The sequence below is a fragment of the Nicotiana tomentosiformis genome, chromosome 7 (assembly GCF_000390325.3).
Source record: "Nicotiana tomentosiformis chromosome 7, ASM39032v3, whole genome shotgun sequence".
In the NCBI taxonomy this organism is placed as follows: Eukaryota; Viridiplantae; Streptophyta; class Magnoliopsida; order Solanales; family Solanaceae; genus Nicotiana; species Nicotiana tomentosiformis.
In genome coordinates this window covers 14093636-14111912 of record NC_090818.1, presented here as the reverse complement: position 1 = coordinate 14111912, position 18277 = coordinate 14093636, and the positions used below count along the sequence as shown (strand labels likewise).

At 39.6% G+C, this 18277-nt stretch overlaps 1 long non-coding RNA gene across 1 annotated transcript; it reads right to left on the bottom strand.

The window, feature by feature from the left end:
• Positions 1–14888: 14888 nt before the first annotated feature.
• On the bottom strand, positions 14889–17917 carry LOC138896431 (uncharacterized). Its single transcript, XR_011409528.1, has 2 exons — positions 17422–17917; positions 14889–15177 (listed from the first exon to the last, which is right to left on the bottom strand). It is a non-coding gene; the product is annotated as an uncharacterized lncRNA (long non-coding RNA).
• Positions 17918–18277: the final 360 nt, after the last annotated feature.

The following is an 18277-nucleotide window of genomic DNA, read 5'->3' as shown; positions in this document are numbered from 1 at the left end:
CAAGATACAACCAGATTCTCATTGCACCGGAGGACCAAGAGAAAACCACCTTCACATGTCCCGTATGGCACATTTGCATTCTCACTGATGCCATTTGGTTTGTGTAATGCACCGACTACCTTTCAGCGGTGTATGATGGCAATATTTATGGATATGGTGGAGGACGTCCTCGAAGTGTTCATGGATGATTTTAGTGTTGTGGGGGACTCATTTGAAGAATTCTTGGATAATCTTGACAAAGTGTTGGCCCGATGTGAAGAGACCAACCTAGTGATTAATTGGGAAAAATGCCATTTTATGGTTGAGGAGGGCATTGTCCTCGGCCATAAGATCTCAAAGGACGGTATTGAAGTGGACAAAGCAAAGATTGAAGTTATTTCAAAACTCCCTCCTCCTACTTCCGTCAAGGGAGTTAGGAGCTTTCTTGGGTACGCGGGGTTCTACCAAAGGTTCATTAAGGATTTCTCAAAAGTGGTGAACCCCTTGTGCAAGATGCTAGAAAATGATGCAAAGTTTGTGTTTAATGAAGATTGCATGAAAGCTTTTGAGCTTCTCAAGTATAAATTGACAACTACTCCCATCATCACCGCACCCAATTGGAACTTACCATTTGAGCTCTTGTGCGATGCTAGTGACATTGCGGTAGGAGCAGGTTTGGGGCAAAGGTCAACAAGATATTTCATCCGGTCTATTATGCAAGCAAAACGATGAATAACGCCCAAGTCAATTATACGGTGACCGAGAAAGAGTTATTAGCCATTGTCTTCGCCATAGAAAAGTTCATGGCATATCTCATGGGTGCCAAAGTGATTGTGCACACCGATCATGCGGCACTCCGTTACTTGATGACCAAGAAAGACTCGAAGGCTAGGTTGATAAGATGGGTTCTTCTGCTTCAAGAGTTTGACCTTGAAATCATTGATAGAAAAGGAAGTGATAATCAAGTGGCGGACCATTTGTCCCTCTGAAAAGAGGAGGGAAGGCCCCACAATGGCCTCGAAATCAATGATTCATTCTCGGATGAAAAACTCCTCTCCGTGTCTTTGAATGGTATGCCTTGGTTCGCCGATGTGGCTAACTTTCTTGTGACCGGCATTGTCCCGAATGAGCTCTCTTCTAACCAAAGGAAGAAACTCAAACGAGACAACTTGGATTATTATTGGGACGAGCCCTATCTTTTCAAGATTTGCAATGATGGTGTGATCCGGAGACGTGTCCCGGAAGAGGAGCAAATGATTATTCTTGATGCTTGCCATTCCTAGGCTTACGATGGTCATCATAGTGGGGTGAAAACTGCTTCAAAGGTTCTTAGCTATGGATTTTATTAGCCTACCCTGTATAAAGATGCAAGTGAGCTTGTTAAAAGGTGTGATAAATGCCAAAGAGCTGGTGGAATTTCCAAGAAGGATGAAATACCTCTCACCACTATCCTTGAGATCGATATTTTTGACGTGTGAGGGATAGACTTCATGGGGCTATTTGTGAGTTCCTGTGGTAACACTTATATTCTGGTTGTTGCTGATTATGTTTCCAAGTGGGTTGAAGCTGTAAATTTACCCAACAATGAGGCACGGAGTGTGGTGGCGTTCCTAAAGAAAAATATCTTCACACGGTTTGGCACCCCTCAGGCAATCATCAGTGATGGGGATTCTCATTTCTGCAATAAGGCTTTTGACATTTTGCTTTCCAATTATGGTGTCAATCATAAGGTGTCATCCGCAGGCTAGTGGACAATTTGAGGTCTTCAACAGGGAGATAAAGAGCATATTATCAAAAATCGTCAATGCAAACCAGACGGATTAGTCAAAGAAACTTGACGATGCTTTGTGGGCTTATAGAACTGCGTACAAGACTCCAATTGGTATGTCTCCGTACCGGTTGGTATTTGGGAAAGCATGTCATATTCTGGTTGAGTTAGAGCACAAGGCCATGTGGGCGCTCAAAAAGTTAAACCTTGAATGGGATGTAGCAGCCAACCTCCGGATAGAGCAACTCAATGAACTTGATGAATTCCGGTTTCATGCTTATTCTGGCTCGTCCTTGTATAAGTACAAGATGAAGTACTTACATGACAAATATTCCCGGAACAAAAAATTCAAGGAGGGTGACTTGGTTCTTCTATTCAACTCCCGGTTACGACTGTTTCCTGGAAAGCTCTTGTCAAAATGGAGTGGCCCCTTTGAGGTGGTGCACGTGACTCTGTTTGGTGCTCTTGACTTGAAAAACAAAAATGGTGAAATCTTCAGAGTTAATGGGCACCGAGTGAAGCATTACCTCGGCAAGTTTGAGGACAGCCATGTGGTAGCCTTGATCAATTTCCAATGATGTTGGTAACATGCGTTGTGTCGCGACGTTAAATCAGGCACTTCTTGGGAGGCAACCAATGTGTTTTTCTTTCTTCTTTGATTTCCTTCTTAGATCAGGCTTTATTTTGAACTAACTAGTTGTGAGCTTTGTGTAGGAATTGTTTATGCAGTACAAGACTATTGCTAGAAAAATTTGCCTAAGAATGGGGAATTATGCGGACCGCGCTCAAAATTTCGCGGTCAGCGAGAGCTTTTCGCGAGGGCATATATTATTAGCAGACGCGAATTTGAAAATTACAGAATATCAACTCTCTGAAGTTGTATTCACGTTCGCGTTCGTAATTTCGCGGTCCGCGTTGATATTACGTGGCCACACCGTTATTCTGCTCTCAGCAGACCTGTTTCTGAAAAGCTTCTTCAAAAGGTAAAAAGCGCGGACGCGGTGGAATTACGCGGACTGCGCTCATGTGACCTCTGGGTTGGTATAAATAGGAAGTCCTTAGGTCTTTTATACTTTTTCAAACCCACACTATCAGCGAAATAGGCCACTGTTCATTTTCCACTTCTTAAAATTTCAATTTCATATCTCATTAGTCAAGATGCTATTTCCTACTACAAATCCACATCTAGTGTGCTCAAATCTTTACATTAATTTAATCTTTTGATTTTCTTTTCTTCTACATTTAATTTTTCTTTTAGGTTAGGGTTTAATACATGCCACAATCTAAAAATCATGCTTAATTGATACTTATATATCCATGTGGGTAATTGTTTTCCATGCCTAATGGGGGATGTGGTTATTAACTATGCATGTTAATTGCATTAATTTTTGCACTTAGTGAAAGCCCTAGGTTTCAAATTTGCCAGAGCCAGTGTTGTTTGAACTTCGCGGACCGCGGTCCAATTTTAAGCGGTTCGCGTTCTATAATTTGTGAGAACCTGAGTATGGTTGCATGTTCACGGACGCGGTGATTTTTCCGTGGTCTGCGATTGAACATACGCGACCGCGTCCAAAAATTCGCGGTCCGCGCTCATGAGTTGCAGAGAGTTTGGAAATTATTTCCGCGACCGCGTCTAGTTTTATGCTGTCCGCATTTGATATTTCGCGGTCGCGTCCCAAATTACGCTGTCAGCGGAAACCAATATTCAGAGAGTTAGTATTACGATCCCAACTCATTCGCGACCGCGCTCATTTTTATGTGGACCGCGCTGACCTTTCCGCGGCCGCGCCTTTTTTTTCACTGTCAGCGGAATCCAATGTTCAGAGAGTTGGTAGTCTGATCCCAACTCTTTCGTGGACCGCACTCATTTTTACGCGGACCGTGCTGGCCCTTCCGCGGCCGTGCCTCTTTTACACTGTCAGCGGAACCCTGTTTTGAGAAACACTTTGATCATTTTATCTGCTGCCCTCTGCCAATTCATTGAACCATAATACTAATGATATTTCACTAAATGTGTGTGCAGATAATGGTACGATCTCGTGGTGGTCCCGACAAATCCAAAAGGATGGGAGAATCCTCCCGCGGCCGAGGCAAAGGGAAGCATATTGCATCCTTAGCACCTCAGAAGATTATTGGCAAAAAGGCACCACATGTGAGACCTCAGGCTGACTCCTCGGACATTAGTGAATACCTCCCTTCCCGGGAGATTTCTGAGGGAGAATCTGAACAACAACCCGAGGTGCAATCTTAACCTTTTCGTCTCATCGATCAACCCACCTCCACATCTGAGCCGGATGATAGCTAAGAAGGAGATAGTGAGACTTCAGCACCTCCTCCCCCACCTGCTGCAACTCCGGTCTCAACAACTGCTCCTATTGATATTGATGATGAAAAAGAGGTTCCGAATGACGGGAGAGGAAGTGATACACATGAGGGTGGGTTGAGTAGATCAAGGAAGCCGGCAGTGTGGCAAGATCGGTTAGTGAGTGAGAAAACCTACCACAAATTTTGGGAATGGTGGCCACAAAGGACGCTCACCCTTGAGCGTCATTTCATAGAAAGATACCTTCTCCCCCACAACCCGAATGTGAAGAGACAATTTGATGAAAGAGTGGGATGAAAATTCTTTACTAGCAAGTTGCCGGAAGCAAATGAGTACCTAGTCAAGGAGTTTTATGCCAATGTTGCTCACATCAAAAAGGGCACCCATGTTACTAAGGTACGAAACAAGAAGATCCGGTTCGATGGCAAAATTTTGAATACATATGCCGGGTTTGATGATGTAGACGCTGCTCTATACATATATAAGTTGGCATTAGATGAAGCAACTCATCCATGGTTAGCAGAGGTGATAGCCATACCAGGGACAACACCGCCATGGCTTACGCTGGGAGTCTCAATTGCCAGAAACACCCTTAGCTTTGAAGCAAAAGGGTGGTGCACCTTTGTCTGCAGCCGCCTTGATCCGTGCCAGCATGACAATGATATTCCACCTTCCCGAGCGATCCTCATAGCGTCCATCATGGCAGGGTACCCGATAAATGTGGGGAACCTCATGGCCCAGAACATATCCAAGGCAACCGGAAAGGAAGAATGGTCTTACCCTTACCCCAATTTCATCACTATGTACCTAGAGGACCAACGGGTTGAGGGGAGACACTTTGACACGAAGGTGAAGCCGAAAAGGCCCTTCTCCTGGTACAACCTTCAGGGTCCAGACAACCCTAAGTCCAAGGGCAAAGCCACCACCTCCATTGGCCAGTCTGAAGAGCCAGGGTAGTGGCCACTGGGTCCGTGCCTTCCACAGCCGAGGGGTCATCTGCTGCCATGCCACATCCATCCTCCGGGCCATCCACTTCTATCCCACCATCAGTGCCTTCTTCATCAGCTTACCCTCAGACTGCACTGAGGGTAAATTAGACTTTGGCCAGTATCAACAACTGGATGCAGGTAGCTACATCAAAGCTATCTGCCTTATCCAGTGCAGTAGAAGCTCAAGCACTTCTAGCACAACTCCAGATGCCTCCATCAGTGGAGGAGTCATTGAAGAGTATTCTTGAAAACCAAAAGAAGATTCTGGAGTCTCTGGGTGTGCATGGAAAGGTAATAAATGAGCTGGGTAAACAAGTGAGGAAAATGAAGAAGGGTCATGAAGAAGGAGGTGGCGAAGCTCACTTCCGCCACGATATTCCTCTAGATCTCCTTATGGGAGAGATTGCCCTTGCAGCACAGACAGCTCAACCAACACATGTACCAGAGCAAGAGGTTAACAGAGAGCCGGTAAGGAGAGTGGTGATACCCCATATGGAGGACTTGGAGAGAGAGCTGGAGGACCCCGAGAGAGGTGATGAGTCTGGCCAGCCACAAGACCCCACCAGTGACCCCATGCAGATAGAGGCCTCATAGGGAGTTCTTTTTACTCTCTATCCCTCCCATATTCTATTTTTGCTTTTAGCATTGAGGATAATGCTAATTTTTATTTGGGGGGTGGACCTATTTTGATATGATAATTTTGATGATTGGTCTGTAATAACTTTGATACCATTTTTCTTTATTCTCTACTTATTGTACTTTCATTTTCGTACTTTTCACTTCTGGTGTGTATATAAAATTACCATTCCATATATATATATATTCATCCCCATTTTGTGTATATTCGTTTTAATCCCCTATTGTATATATTCAATTTACTTTCCGTATTTTACTTTATAACTTCTTTTGTAATTATCCTTAATATCTTTACTTCTTATTTCATTTAGTAGTTTCTTTTTGAATTTGTAGCTTCTTTTTATAATTTTTCGTGATCAACAAGCCTTTGATTTTTTTAATGCCACAGTTCTTTCAAAAGGTAGAATTTGTATAAACCGGGTGGCTCTTCCCAATGATGGATGGCGTGACAACCTTCTTAAGGGATTACGTCTGTTTTTCTTTCTGTTTTGATATATAGTAGTAATGAATAAAAGTATCTCAAATATGCTTCACTTGGTACCAACACATTTACCTTCGACCTCATGGTTAGAGACAAGTTGGTTGAAGAGATTAGCTCTAGTTGTGACCTTTAGACTCTTGAGTTGACTAAAACTATCATCAAGTGGTTTTTGTGAGCCATATGTGATCTTCAACCTTAGCTAAGGTTGTTGTGGGCCTTTGACTCTATTCTCCTTAACAATCCAGTAGCTTGAGAGGTGAGGTATTGCATTGCAAGTCCAAGTCCCGTATCAACAAGTCTAGAACTTGCCCCGAATATTTTTCTAGACGAAATTCTAAGTGTAGCTCGACTTGAGAAGTGATTATAGGCTCTCCTTGATTTCATGTGAATTTGAAAACTTCCATAGCCTACCACTATGATGCCCTTAGTTTACCTCTTTGAACCTAAGCCTTTTTCATTCAATAACCACATTACAAGCCTTCATCCGTTCTATAATGACCCTCTTTTGGAACCCAATCTTTCCTTAGTATTCATGATGAACAATAGTCAAAAACATAAGTTTGGGGGAGAGACGAGGAATTTCAAAGTGATGAATGATGCAAAGAACAAAAGGAATTGATGAAAAGGAAAGGCAAAGAAAAGGATATAAAAATAATGTTAAAAAAAAAGTATGTCAAAAGAAAAGCAAAGGTTGAAAGGATTCAAGAGAACAATGTTGAAAGGCTTGGAATGATGAGAAAAGGAGAAAAATGATCATCATAGAGAAGAAAGAGTGACAAAGTCTCTCTAGTTCCCCCAAGGAAAAAGAAAATGACTCAAAGAGTCAAGAAAGAATGAGCCGAATTGAGAAAATGGAGTGCTTAAGGAAAGATGATACCATCATAGTTCATTAGGTCCGACCTGGATCCAAAAAGACTTCATTACATCCCGCTAAAGCCCTATAGGATTTCAAGTTGAGTGAGCTTATATTAGTGGTGATTTACATGAGGGGCAAGCCTATGGTACTTAGAGTCGGACTTGTGGCATTCTTTTGAGAGTGATGAGCGCACTTCTTTACAATCCCGGTTTTGAGTGTCACTTTCTATAAGGTGAGATGAGCTCATGGAGAGTAGAGGAGAAGGAGTCTAGGATCCACAACTACCTACGTGAGAGTGAGGTTCCTTGATGAATTGAGTAAACTCTTGATGCTCTTGTGTCACATTAGACCTATGAAACTAAAAAAGTCGTAGCATAATGTTGTTGATAATGCATTTGTGTTAAGGGTAATTGTTAGTTCCAATTGATGTTTGATGAAGTCACCTTATGACAACTGAGATTTTCCTTTATGTTTCTTATGGAGGTGGGAATTACCTTGTTTGCTTGAGGACAAGCAAAAGCTTAAGTTTGGGGGAGTTGACAATTAGGGATTTTAGCCTTTTATTTACTCTCTTTTGCTTAGGTTTTGGGTAAAAACAATGCTAAAGGTAGTCCCAAAAACTAACATCATGTGCTTGCTAGCAGGGTTTGGTCAAAATGAGGCAAAGAAGCCAAAATAAGCTCATGAAGGAGTCAAACTTGCACAAGCCAAAGGCTGAAACTGAACCGCAGACCGCGATGGAAAAGCGCGGCCGTGTAGGGTTCACCGCTAAGGCGGATAATATTCTGCGGTCCGCGAGATAGAGGTTCAGAGAAGCTGCAATCCAGAGAAAATACCACCGCTGACCGCGCTACAAAAGCGCGGCCACGAAACCAGTGGCGCGTCCGCGAGGGAAATTACGCTGACAGCAAGGATCGAGGTTTAGAGGCCTTGAAATCTTGGCTCAAACAAAGAACGCGGCCCGTGTCTAGATTATGCGGCCGCGAAATTATCAGACGCGGACGCGGTGGAAATTTTGCTGGGAGCGTGATGGTTCAGAGACTTGGCAAGTGAAACCTAACTGAAAAACGCGGTCCGCGAACATAATATGCGACCGCGATTGAAGCTAACGCGGATGTATTTACGTTGTTCGTGAAACATAGTCCAGTCCAAGCCCAGTATTGAAGAAACGCGGACCGCACTTATTATTATGCAGCAGCGAAAGCTCAAGCGTGGACGCGGTCATAATTACGCGTCCGCGAATCCTCCACATGGGCATTTTTGTCCGAAAATTTCAGCAATGTATAAATAGATCTTTTTGATATTTTTAGGTAATGTTTTGTAGAGCAGAGCACGTGAACAACTAGTTTTCCCCTTTTTGGGCAATGTTATAATAGATTTACCTTCAAACTTTAGATTTTCTTCTTGTACTTTAATATTATGGCTCATATTTCATCTTTACCTTTGATTTATGCTGTATTCATAAGTAGCTAGACCCCATAGCCAGGGTAGTGACCCAATCCTAGTGTGGGTATTTAATGGATCTTGAATTTTAGGGCTTAATTGTTTATGGGTTAGTGATATTTAGCCTAATTCATGCTAAAATATTAGAGTTAGTGGTTGCAACCACTAATTCATGCTTTTATGACTTAGGCTCTTCTTGAGAAAGAGAGATTAAGTCTAGAAAAATTAGGCTAACAAGGAATTGGGGTGAACTCAAGAGATTGATAGCCCCGATTAAAGGGTTAAACCTAGAGATAGTAATACCCGACTTGAGCCAATTTTATTTGGATTGTACGAACACCCATTTGGGCTTGAGAACGCCAAATCAGGCAAAGTCATTCAAACTACCGAGAGGTATAGAGTGAGCACTTATGTGTGATGGTTATATCACGACCCCAATCGTAACAAGCTTGTCCTAAATTCTTGACACCCATTAGATACTCACCTAGGCAGAAGTCACTACCCTAGTGCCTTTTAACACTTGAAAACTTTCACCAAAAATATTGTACTTAGCTTACACTTGGCATACAATAGTATAAAAATTAGAATAGAATCAATCACAACAATGTTTGGAAGTGCAATTAGAAACAACACTCACATCTAGATTAGTTAGATACCCGACTCCAAACCAAATTAACTCCCTGTGAAAATCGATCCCGACCTCATCGGGTAAAACTGCATCGACCACTCCTTACTATTATATAGTGGTGTAGGTTTGGCCACGATCATTTACTCAAAACGATGACTCAAGTCAAACTTAGTCTTTTTAGCCAACCTTAATGAACCAAGTGTTCCGATTTCAACCCGAACCCTTCCAAATCCCGAACTAACCATCCCTGCAAGTCATACGTAAAAGCACATACGAGAAGTCGTATTTAGGGGAACGGGGATCTAGAAAGCAAAACGACCGATCGGGTCGTTACAAATTTGCACATTATAAACCCTACATAACTTATTTGCAAACCAAATGACCTTTTATCTATCTATCTATCTATCTATCTATCTATATTATATTAAATGTGAAAAGCATTAAATTAAATATTTTAATTACATAAATACCCTTCTATATAACTTAAATATCCTATTTTTTTATTTTTAAAAACCCAGACCCAACGCTTCATACTCCCAATAGTTGCAACTTTTCCATAACCTTTTCACTCTCGTGTAAATATGAAAAGCCAATACATTGAGTCATAATGGTTGGCAAAATTTATAGAACTCACCAAACATATACGAAGGATTAGTTATCCGCATAACATCACATGATCACAATAACGTAAAATTTGCAGATTCTCAATTTAAATCAATAAGGCTATTTATGCAAGTGTGCCTGGAAAAGAAAACAAAAGGAGCATTATATATAAGGAGAACAACACGTTATTCATGATCATCCACCTCCATCACCATTATCTTCTATGATTGGTAAGCAAACTTGCAAAGAGCATTATGATGATAACATTATACATAGTAAATTTTATTTGAGTAAATGCAATAATCTTTTGGTTCGGGATAGATATCGGAGTTTCACTCTCCTCGGCTAAGAACAAGTGACTACTTTTTCTAGAAATTGAACACAAAAACTACGTTTTGCGAAGAATTAACCAAAAATATAGTGCATAATATGAATGAAGACGATGAAGGTCATTGGTAAGAAAAAATGAAAAGCCACGTTGAGTCACAATGGTTGCCAAAATCTACAACTGACAATTAGTTTGGCACAATATTTTACTTTGATTATTCATTTGGTAGAAAAAAACATTGATTATATTTTGATGCCATGAATTTTCAGAATAGATGAATTGCATTTTAACCATGACTAATCCATATAAAAGCACTTCTGATCAACTTTACAATGTAAAAGTACACATGCAAACTATGTGAATAATATCGGAAAGCAAACAAAGACGAATTTTAAGGTTCTTGTCGTTTGGTTCCAATCATAATGAAGCAAATAAGGATAAGAAATAATTTATTTAATTGGAATAGCCACAACCTTTTTTATTTGTTAATGATTTTCCTTTTTTGGTAGTAATTAATCTCAAAGAAATCGACATAGGATTGGCTTTTTGACTGTTACAAATTGCCTCCAAAGATGTTAATTGCATAGTATTGGGTTGAGTAACAACATCAGAGCAGTGAATCAAAGATAAAGCGACAATAAAATTCGGGTTTAATTTTCTACTTCGCTTTTTCTTTATTTATTTATCTATTTTGCCCTATGTAAGTTTTTATGAAGAGCTTTGTTCTCCAAATGGCCAAACCGCCAAAGTACCATATTTATGGAAATAACTTCTCCATGTAATATAACAAGAAACCTTACTAGGAAATCGAGAAGTATTGTACGAGCCAAATAAAAATAAAGAATTTTGAAATCAAAATTCCTATATTTGTTTTTGATGTTTATGAAAAATTATGAAAATCAACTGTGATGTTCATGAGATATAAAAGCTTGATTTCTTCTTCAACTCATGCTTAGCAAATATTTGATGCTATAGTTTTGGAAGAAAATAAAGTTAATCTCTAAAGTAATGAACCAATAGAGACATCGCTACGAGATCAGTTTTATTTTCTCTCTCTCGACTTGGCATTAATATTTTTTTGATGTCGAGATTCAAGCCTGGCGATGTGCATTTCTACCAATGATTAAAGTATGTCTTAACTCTTACTATATGATGTTCAATGCATGCACGTTAGCCATTATATATATGTTTAAAAGCTATATTTATAATTATTCCTTACCAAAATGAAGATGAGTTAGCTTACACTTTTGATTACATGCATGAATTCATAGAGAGGATAATTTTCAAGTTTGCAGGATGTGAATTAGAGACTTACCTTAATACTTGAAAATTATTTTAAGATCTTGAAATAAAATAAATCTAATTTATTTAAACATTACTCTAGGTTTTGTTGAAGGTTGAAGCCTTATATTATATATCTGAGTTATCAAGTTCTATTTTGGCGCTCGTGAAATGAGGTTAAGCTATATTGGATGCAAATAATTTAAGACCTCATTGAACTAGCTTGTAATATTAAAGTGAAAAATATTGTATTACATGTCTCAGCATTTAAAACGGTCGTAAGTATGACAGAACAACCGAAATAGACGAAAGGAATGTACACCAAGAATATCGTCTATCACTAAGTATTAGGCGAGATATAATTAGTACATAATTGTACCTCATAAAATCAATTAACTAAAAAATTCACATGTATCTAATTAAACTTTTCATTATTTATGTTCATAGTTTATGTAACGACCCGACCGGTCGTTTTACTTTCTAGATTCCCGTTCCCCTAAATAAGACTCCTCGTATGTGCTTTTACTGTTTTATGACTTGCGGGGATGGATAGTTCCTGATTTGGAAGAGTTCGGGTTGAAGTCAGAACACTTGGTTCCTTAGTTTGACTTTAAAGGGCTAAGTTTGACTTTGGTCAACATTTTGAGTAAACGACCCAAGAACCGGGATTTAACGGTTCCAATAGGTTCGTATGACGATTTTGGACTTTGGCATATATTCAGATCGGGTTTTGGATGAACCGGAAGCGTTTCAGCGCTTAATGTGAAAGTTGGCTTATTGAAGGTTTAAAAGTTCTTTGAATTTGGTTTGGAGTAGGTTTTGGTGTTATCGAGGTCCATTTGTGATTCCAAGCCTAGGAACAATTTTGTGTGGTGATTTAAGACTTGCACGCAAAATTTGGTGCCCTTCCGAGTAGTTTAAGTATGAATCGGCGCGTTCAGAGTAAGTTGGAAATATTTGAAGTTCATAAGTTGATCATATTGGTTCTGGGTTGCGATTCTTAGTTTTAATATTGTTTTCGCATTCCGAGCGAGTCCATCTTATGTTTACCAACTTGTTGGTATGTTCAGACGAGGCCTCGTGGGCCTCGGGTGCAATCCGGACGATACACAGATCGACTTAGACCTCAAAAGGAGTGCTGGTGCACCAGTTCTGGTGTGCCCGCACCTGCGAGCTTTTGGCAACAGGTGCGAGCCCGCAGATGCGAGCTCTTGGTCGCAAAAGCGGCTTTGGGCAATTGGCCAGTGGTCCGCAGAAGCGTAGAAGCACGCGCAGAAGCGGCATCGCTTCTGCGATGCGTAGTCCGCAAGTGCAGGGAAGATGCATTTCACTATCCGCAGAAGTGGGATCCAGTCCGCAGAAGTGGGCCTGGCTATTGCGCAGAAGCGGACCTTGTTCCGCAGAAGCGTTGCCGTAGATGTGGCCCTGTGACCGCAGATGCGGAAGTCCTGGCGGCAGAAGGCTTCATTTATTACGGGGCTTAAGCCACTTCTAACCTATTTCTCTCACCTTTTGGGGGAATTTGGAGCTTCTTGAGGGGGGTTTTACATAGCAATTTGGAGGTAAGTATTTTTTATCCAGTGTGAGTTAAATACATAGATTATGGGTAGATTTTAACATGTAAACTTGTGAAAAATTATGGATTTAGATGTAAAACCTAGGTTTTGACAAAAATAGAATTTAACCACGAAAATGGTTATGGAATGGTATGAAAATTATATATTTGAGTTAGTAAGGTTATGGGTAACAATTTTTTCTTCAAAATTTTTCGGAATCCGGGCACGTGAGCCTCTGGGTGAATTTAATGAATCCTCCAATTTGGGTAGGGTAGTTACTCTAATAGCTAAATCATTAACCTTTGAGCGTATATTGATTAATTTATACAATATTTGACTAGTTTCGGATTGTTTGGCATCAAGTTGAGGCTTTAGGATGAATTTGAGGCCGAAAAGCGAGCTTTGAGACAATGTAAGTCTCTTGCCTAACCTTGTAAGAGGGAATTTACCCCATAAAAGATTTAAATTGCTATTTACTTCTAATTGTGGGGGCTACGTACGCACGAGGTGGCGAGAGTCCGTGTATAGCTACTAAATATGCTTATGTCCGGGCAGTTTAGGACCCGAATTATGAAATACTTGTAATGTTGCGCCCTACTTGTTAATTAAAGTGCCTAATTTATATTGGAACTTGATAGAGCAATTGTAAAAAACCGAATTTCACTTACTTGTATTTTGGCGGGTTACTTGACCCTTAATAAAAATTGTGTTTCGTTGTACATTAACCTTATATTAGCTCTTAAACCGGTTGTTTATAAAGTATCATCTCTTCTTGTGGAGCGGGCCGAACGCCTCGGCAGTAGTTAGATGCATCTATGGTTCATGTTGCTCGACCATCGGCAGTGTACACATTATTCTAGATTGGGTCGTACGACCTCGATATAATCGTGCGTGATAACCCTTGAAGTGTAATTATATATTTGATATCTTTTTTCAGCTTGAGAGGCTAAAATTATATAAGATAGAAATTTATTTGGGACTTACCATACTTGAAAGAATTATTTACGTTCTGCTTGTTATTGAGTTATTATAATTATTTACATAACCCATGCTCATTTAGAATTATGTATTTATTTGCTGTTAGCCCATAATAAGTGTCAATTTCGACCTCTCGTCACTATTTTTTCGAGGTTAGACTTGAACTTACTAGGTACATGTTGTTTATGTACCCACGCTGCACTTCTGCACTAACCGTACAGGATCTGAGACAGGTGCATCTGGTGGTCACATCGACGCGCATCCCCGATACCCTGAGGCCTAGTGGTGAGCTGCTTCCTAAGCCGTTTTGCAGCATCTAGAGCCTTTTTTTGTACTTATTTTCCGTCTATGTTATTTCAGACAATAGTTAGAGTTTTGTATATTCTACTAGTGTTCACACACTTGTGACACCAGATCTTGGCACATATTCTACTAGACTTCATGTTTGTTTTTGAGTATTTATATATCTATGATTGCACTCAGTTGCTTTAGTTTTGTTCGTTAAACTTTCTACTTCTTGAATCTCTTAATAAATAGAATTTAATTACTTGAAAACCTATTTAAAAGAGAAATCACGTAGTTAGTTCATCGTTGGCTTGCCTAGCGGTGTCGTTGGGCGCCATCACGGCCTATAGGAGAAATTGGGTCGTGACAACATGGTATCAGAGCACTAGGTTCATGTATGTCTCACAAGTTATGAGCAGGCCTAATAAAATATTGCGGATCGGTCCGGAGACGTCCGTACTTATCTTTGAGAGGCTATAGGGTGTTAGGAAACTACTTTTTTCTTCATCTCCTACCGTGCAGTTGATGTTATGCTAAGTGTCATTCTTTTATTCTCTCACAGATGGTGAGAACGCACGCGACAGATGTACCCGATCATGGAGGAGTTGCTCCCCCTGTTGCTAGAGGCCGAGGCAGAGGGAGGGCTCCAGCTCGTGGTAGAGGACGAGGGCATCCCAGAGTTGTTATAGTTTGTCACGACCCTAAATCCAACTAGCCGCGATGGCACCTAACCTCACCCGCTAGGTAAGCCAAATAACAACAATTCGATTTGATTAATATTTAACTGACTCTAATACACTCCCCAAAGATTGGTAGTACAACTCATGAGTTTTTAAGATTAGAATTTACAAATCTGGTGTGAATAAAAATACATCATTTGTTTGAAATATACCTGAACAGATTAAAATTTTTAAAGCTACCAAGAACAAGAGACATTTGTGACTGGATCGCAGGTACATCTTCAATGCTTGCTCCCGCCATGTACAACACCAACATCCAAAATTTGCACGCAAGGTACATAAGTGTAGTATGAGTACAACCGACTACATGTACTCAATAAGTAACAAACCTAACCTTAGATTGAAAGTAGTGACGAGCTAAAACAAAAGTCAGCATACAACACCAATAACCAGCAACAATGCATAACAATATAATGAAAGTAACACCAGAAATAACTCAATAAATAAAATGCTCAGCTCGTATACAATTTCGGAAAAATAAACATTTTCTTTTCAAGTATAACAGCTATCACACCTCCTTTTTTCTGAGGGGGATATGAGAGTTTTTTCAATTAAAGTGACATTAATCGAAATAAAATTATTTATTAAATTCAGAATCGCTACTTGGAATAATTTATGGTGTCCCAAGTCACCGATTTATTTTAAATCCCAAATCGAGGAAATTGACTCTTATTTATGGTCTGCGAACACAGAAGACCGGGTAAGAAATTCTGTTAACCTGGGAGAAGGTGTGAGGCACTCCCGAGTTCTGTGGTTTTAGCAAGGTCGCTCAAATGTTAATAATTGGCCTAATTATCTGATTCAATATGTATTTGAAACCTATTGTGCATTACCGCTTTCAGAGGAGAAGCCCAGATGCTCCGGTACGGAGGTGTGAGTAGCTGGTTACGAAGGGCACGAGAAGAGGTAGAGGGCGGCCTAAAAAGTATTAGGGAGAGGTGATCAGGCAGGATATGGCGAGGCTCCAGATTTCCGAGGACATGACACTTGATAGGATGATGTGGAGGTCGAGTATTAGGGTTGTAGGTTAGGAGGTAGTTGAGTCGTGTCTTACTTCGTAACATGGTGGGACTAGCCATGTAGGATTTTTGTCTAAGATAACTAGTGGGAATGTTGTGGCTTACTATTTCGCTTTTCAGTGCAGGTCCTGTTTACTAGCTATCGCTTTTGCTTTACATCTTTCTTCTAGATTTCATGGTGTTTCTATTTTTCTTATGACTGTTGTGGTGATACTAATATTTACTAATATTGTCTCCCTTTACTTTGCATCTTTCTTCTGGATTTCATGGTGTTCCTATTTATCCTATGATTGTTGTTGTGATACTAATATTGTCTCTCTTTTTGCCCTTTTGTCTTTTTTTTTTTTTTTTTAGAAGAGGGTCTTTCAGAAACAACCTCTCTACTCCTTCGGGGTAGGGGTAAGGTATGCGTACACACTATCCTCCCCAGACCCCATTAGTGGATTTTACTGGGTTATTGTTGTTGTTGTATGGAAATTATTTGAACAAGTCACGATGTCGCACACTTGTTATTTTTTTTACACATCGCAAATCACGCCACGTGAAACGTACCCGTGATTCACAACATGTTTATTTTAATTATTTGAAGTTGTGGTCAAGTCACGTAAGCGCGCACTCGAATTGGGATTACGTATCATAGCTATGCCACGAAAACCGAACCCATAACCACGATAATTTATTTAGGTGTGCCTAAAGCAACTAGCGTATTTGAATTATTTTGCCTAATTACTTTGAGATCATTGTGAAGCCACGGGAAGTATGGAAAATTCTTTGTGGAAGAAGTGTAAGATTAGCTATTGGATTTATTAGCAAGTTCAATTATCTTGCTAAGCTAGAAGGATTTGGATAATCTACTATAGTAATTTATAAGGAATGTACTAACTAATATGATTTGTGATCACGCTAGGCCTTAACATTTATCCCTTTATCCCAAATGCTTTCATGACCAAACAGTATCCTTAAGCTCAAATCTGTTATTTTCTTAAAAGTACCCTACAACCCACTCTGTTGAGGACAAAGATCTGTTTACACTTCCACAATCACTAAATCAACCCCCAATTTAGCTACAAGGCAAGCTTAATCAAATACAAAATAACGGCATGTCAAAACAATTGAATAGAGCTTGAACACATAAGAGCACTAAGCAAAATAGCTAGAGGCGTGACAAACACATAAAGATTTGTGCATCTTTTCTCAAGGAAAACAATAAGAATGAACTAATAAAATAAATATGGAATCTTAATATTCACTGGCACTTGAAACTATTGGGACATGAAATATGCAACAATAAACGACACAAAATTTCAATTTAAAAAATGGAAGTGAACAAAAAAATACAAAGAAATCGAAAATCACTAATGGCCTAAGGAACAGAGCATCCATTTATCCATTATGCAAACATGAAACTAATAACTCAAAATATCACGCCAGTACCAAAGATATATAAGCAGGTTTCATTTGGGACATGGAACAAAAATATTCATCCACTAGTTTAGAATCTAAAAGAAAAGGACGCAGAGAAATGGACCTTAGTGCAGACAATTTCCTTTCATGTTGATAGCAACCTTTAATGTTGGATTACAATGAAAATGCCAACCAAATTTGAAAGCGAATGAGACATTGACTGAAGCTCTACCAACGACCTAGCTAACTCGACCGCGAAACTATACCGGCAGCCTCGCCGGATCTTCGACGGAATTTGGTTGCTCGACTGTTTTTCGGAGTTGTTTTGGGGCTATTTGGATGGGCGTTTTACAGCTGGTTTGGGCTAGTTTTACTGATGTTTCAGGGGTGTATCGGGGTGTTTTCCGGCGGAAGAAACTCACTGGTTTTCATGGCCTTTTAGGGAGAGAGAAAAGAGGTTGTTTTTGAAGTTGGTTTAGTAACGAGAATGGTGCTAACAATAGCAGCAGCTGCGTTTTTTTTTCATGAAGCTGCTCCCGTTCCCCTTTTTTTTTTCTTTTTTTTTTTTGTGCAGCTGCCTGCCTCTCCCAAAAATGGGAGTGAGCTCCCTTTTTTATTTTTTATTTTTTTTTGTAGAGAGTAGGAATTAGGTTAGGTCAAATGGGGAGTGGGTATGGGCTTGAGCGAGTTGAGCTCAAATTTGGGCCTTTAGTGGCCAAATTTGTGCTCAAAAATTGAAATTTCAACTCTCAAGGTCCATCAATTAAGAAACTTAATAATTTTAATATATACTATTAAATGTAAAATTAATTCCAATTAATTAAGGCAAACTATATGAAACTATTTTTTTTGTATTTTTTAATTTTTGTTCTTTAATACTAGAATTAAAATTAATAATAAAGTGAAATCCTATAGAAATAAACTTCAATAAATATTCTAAAAATACTAAGACTATTAAAGATAATTCTAATGTGCGGGTC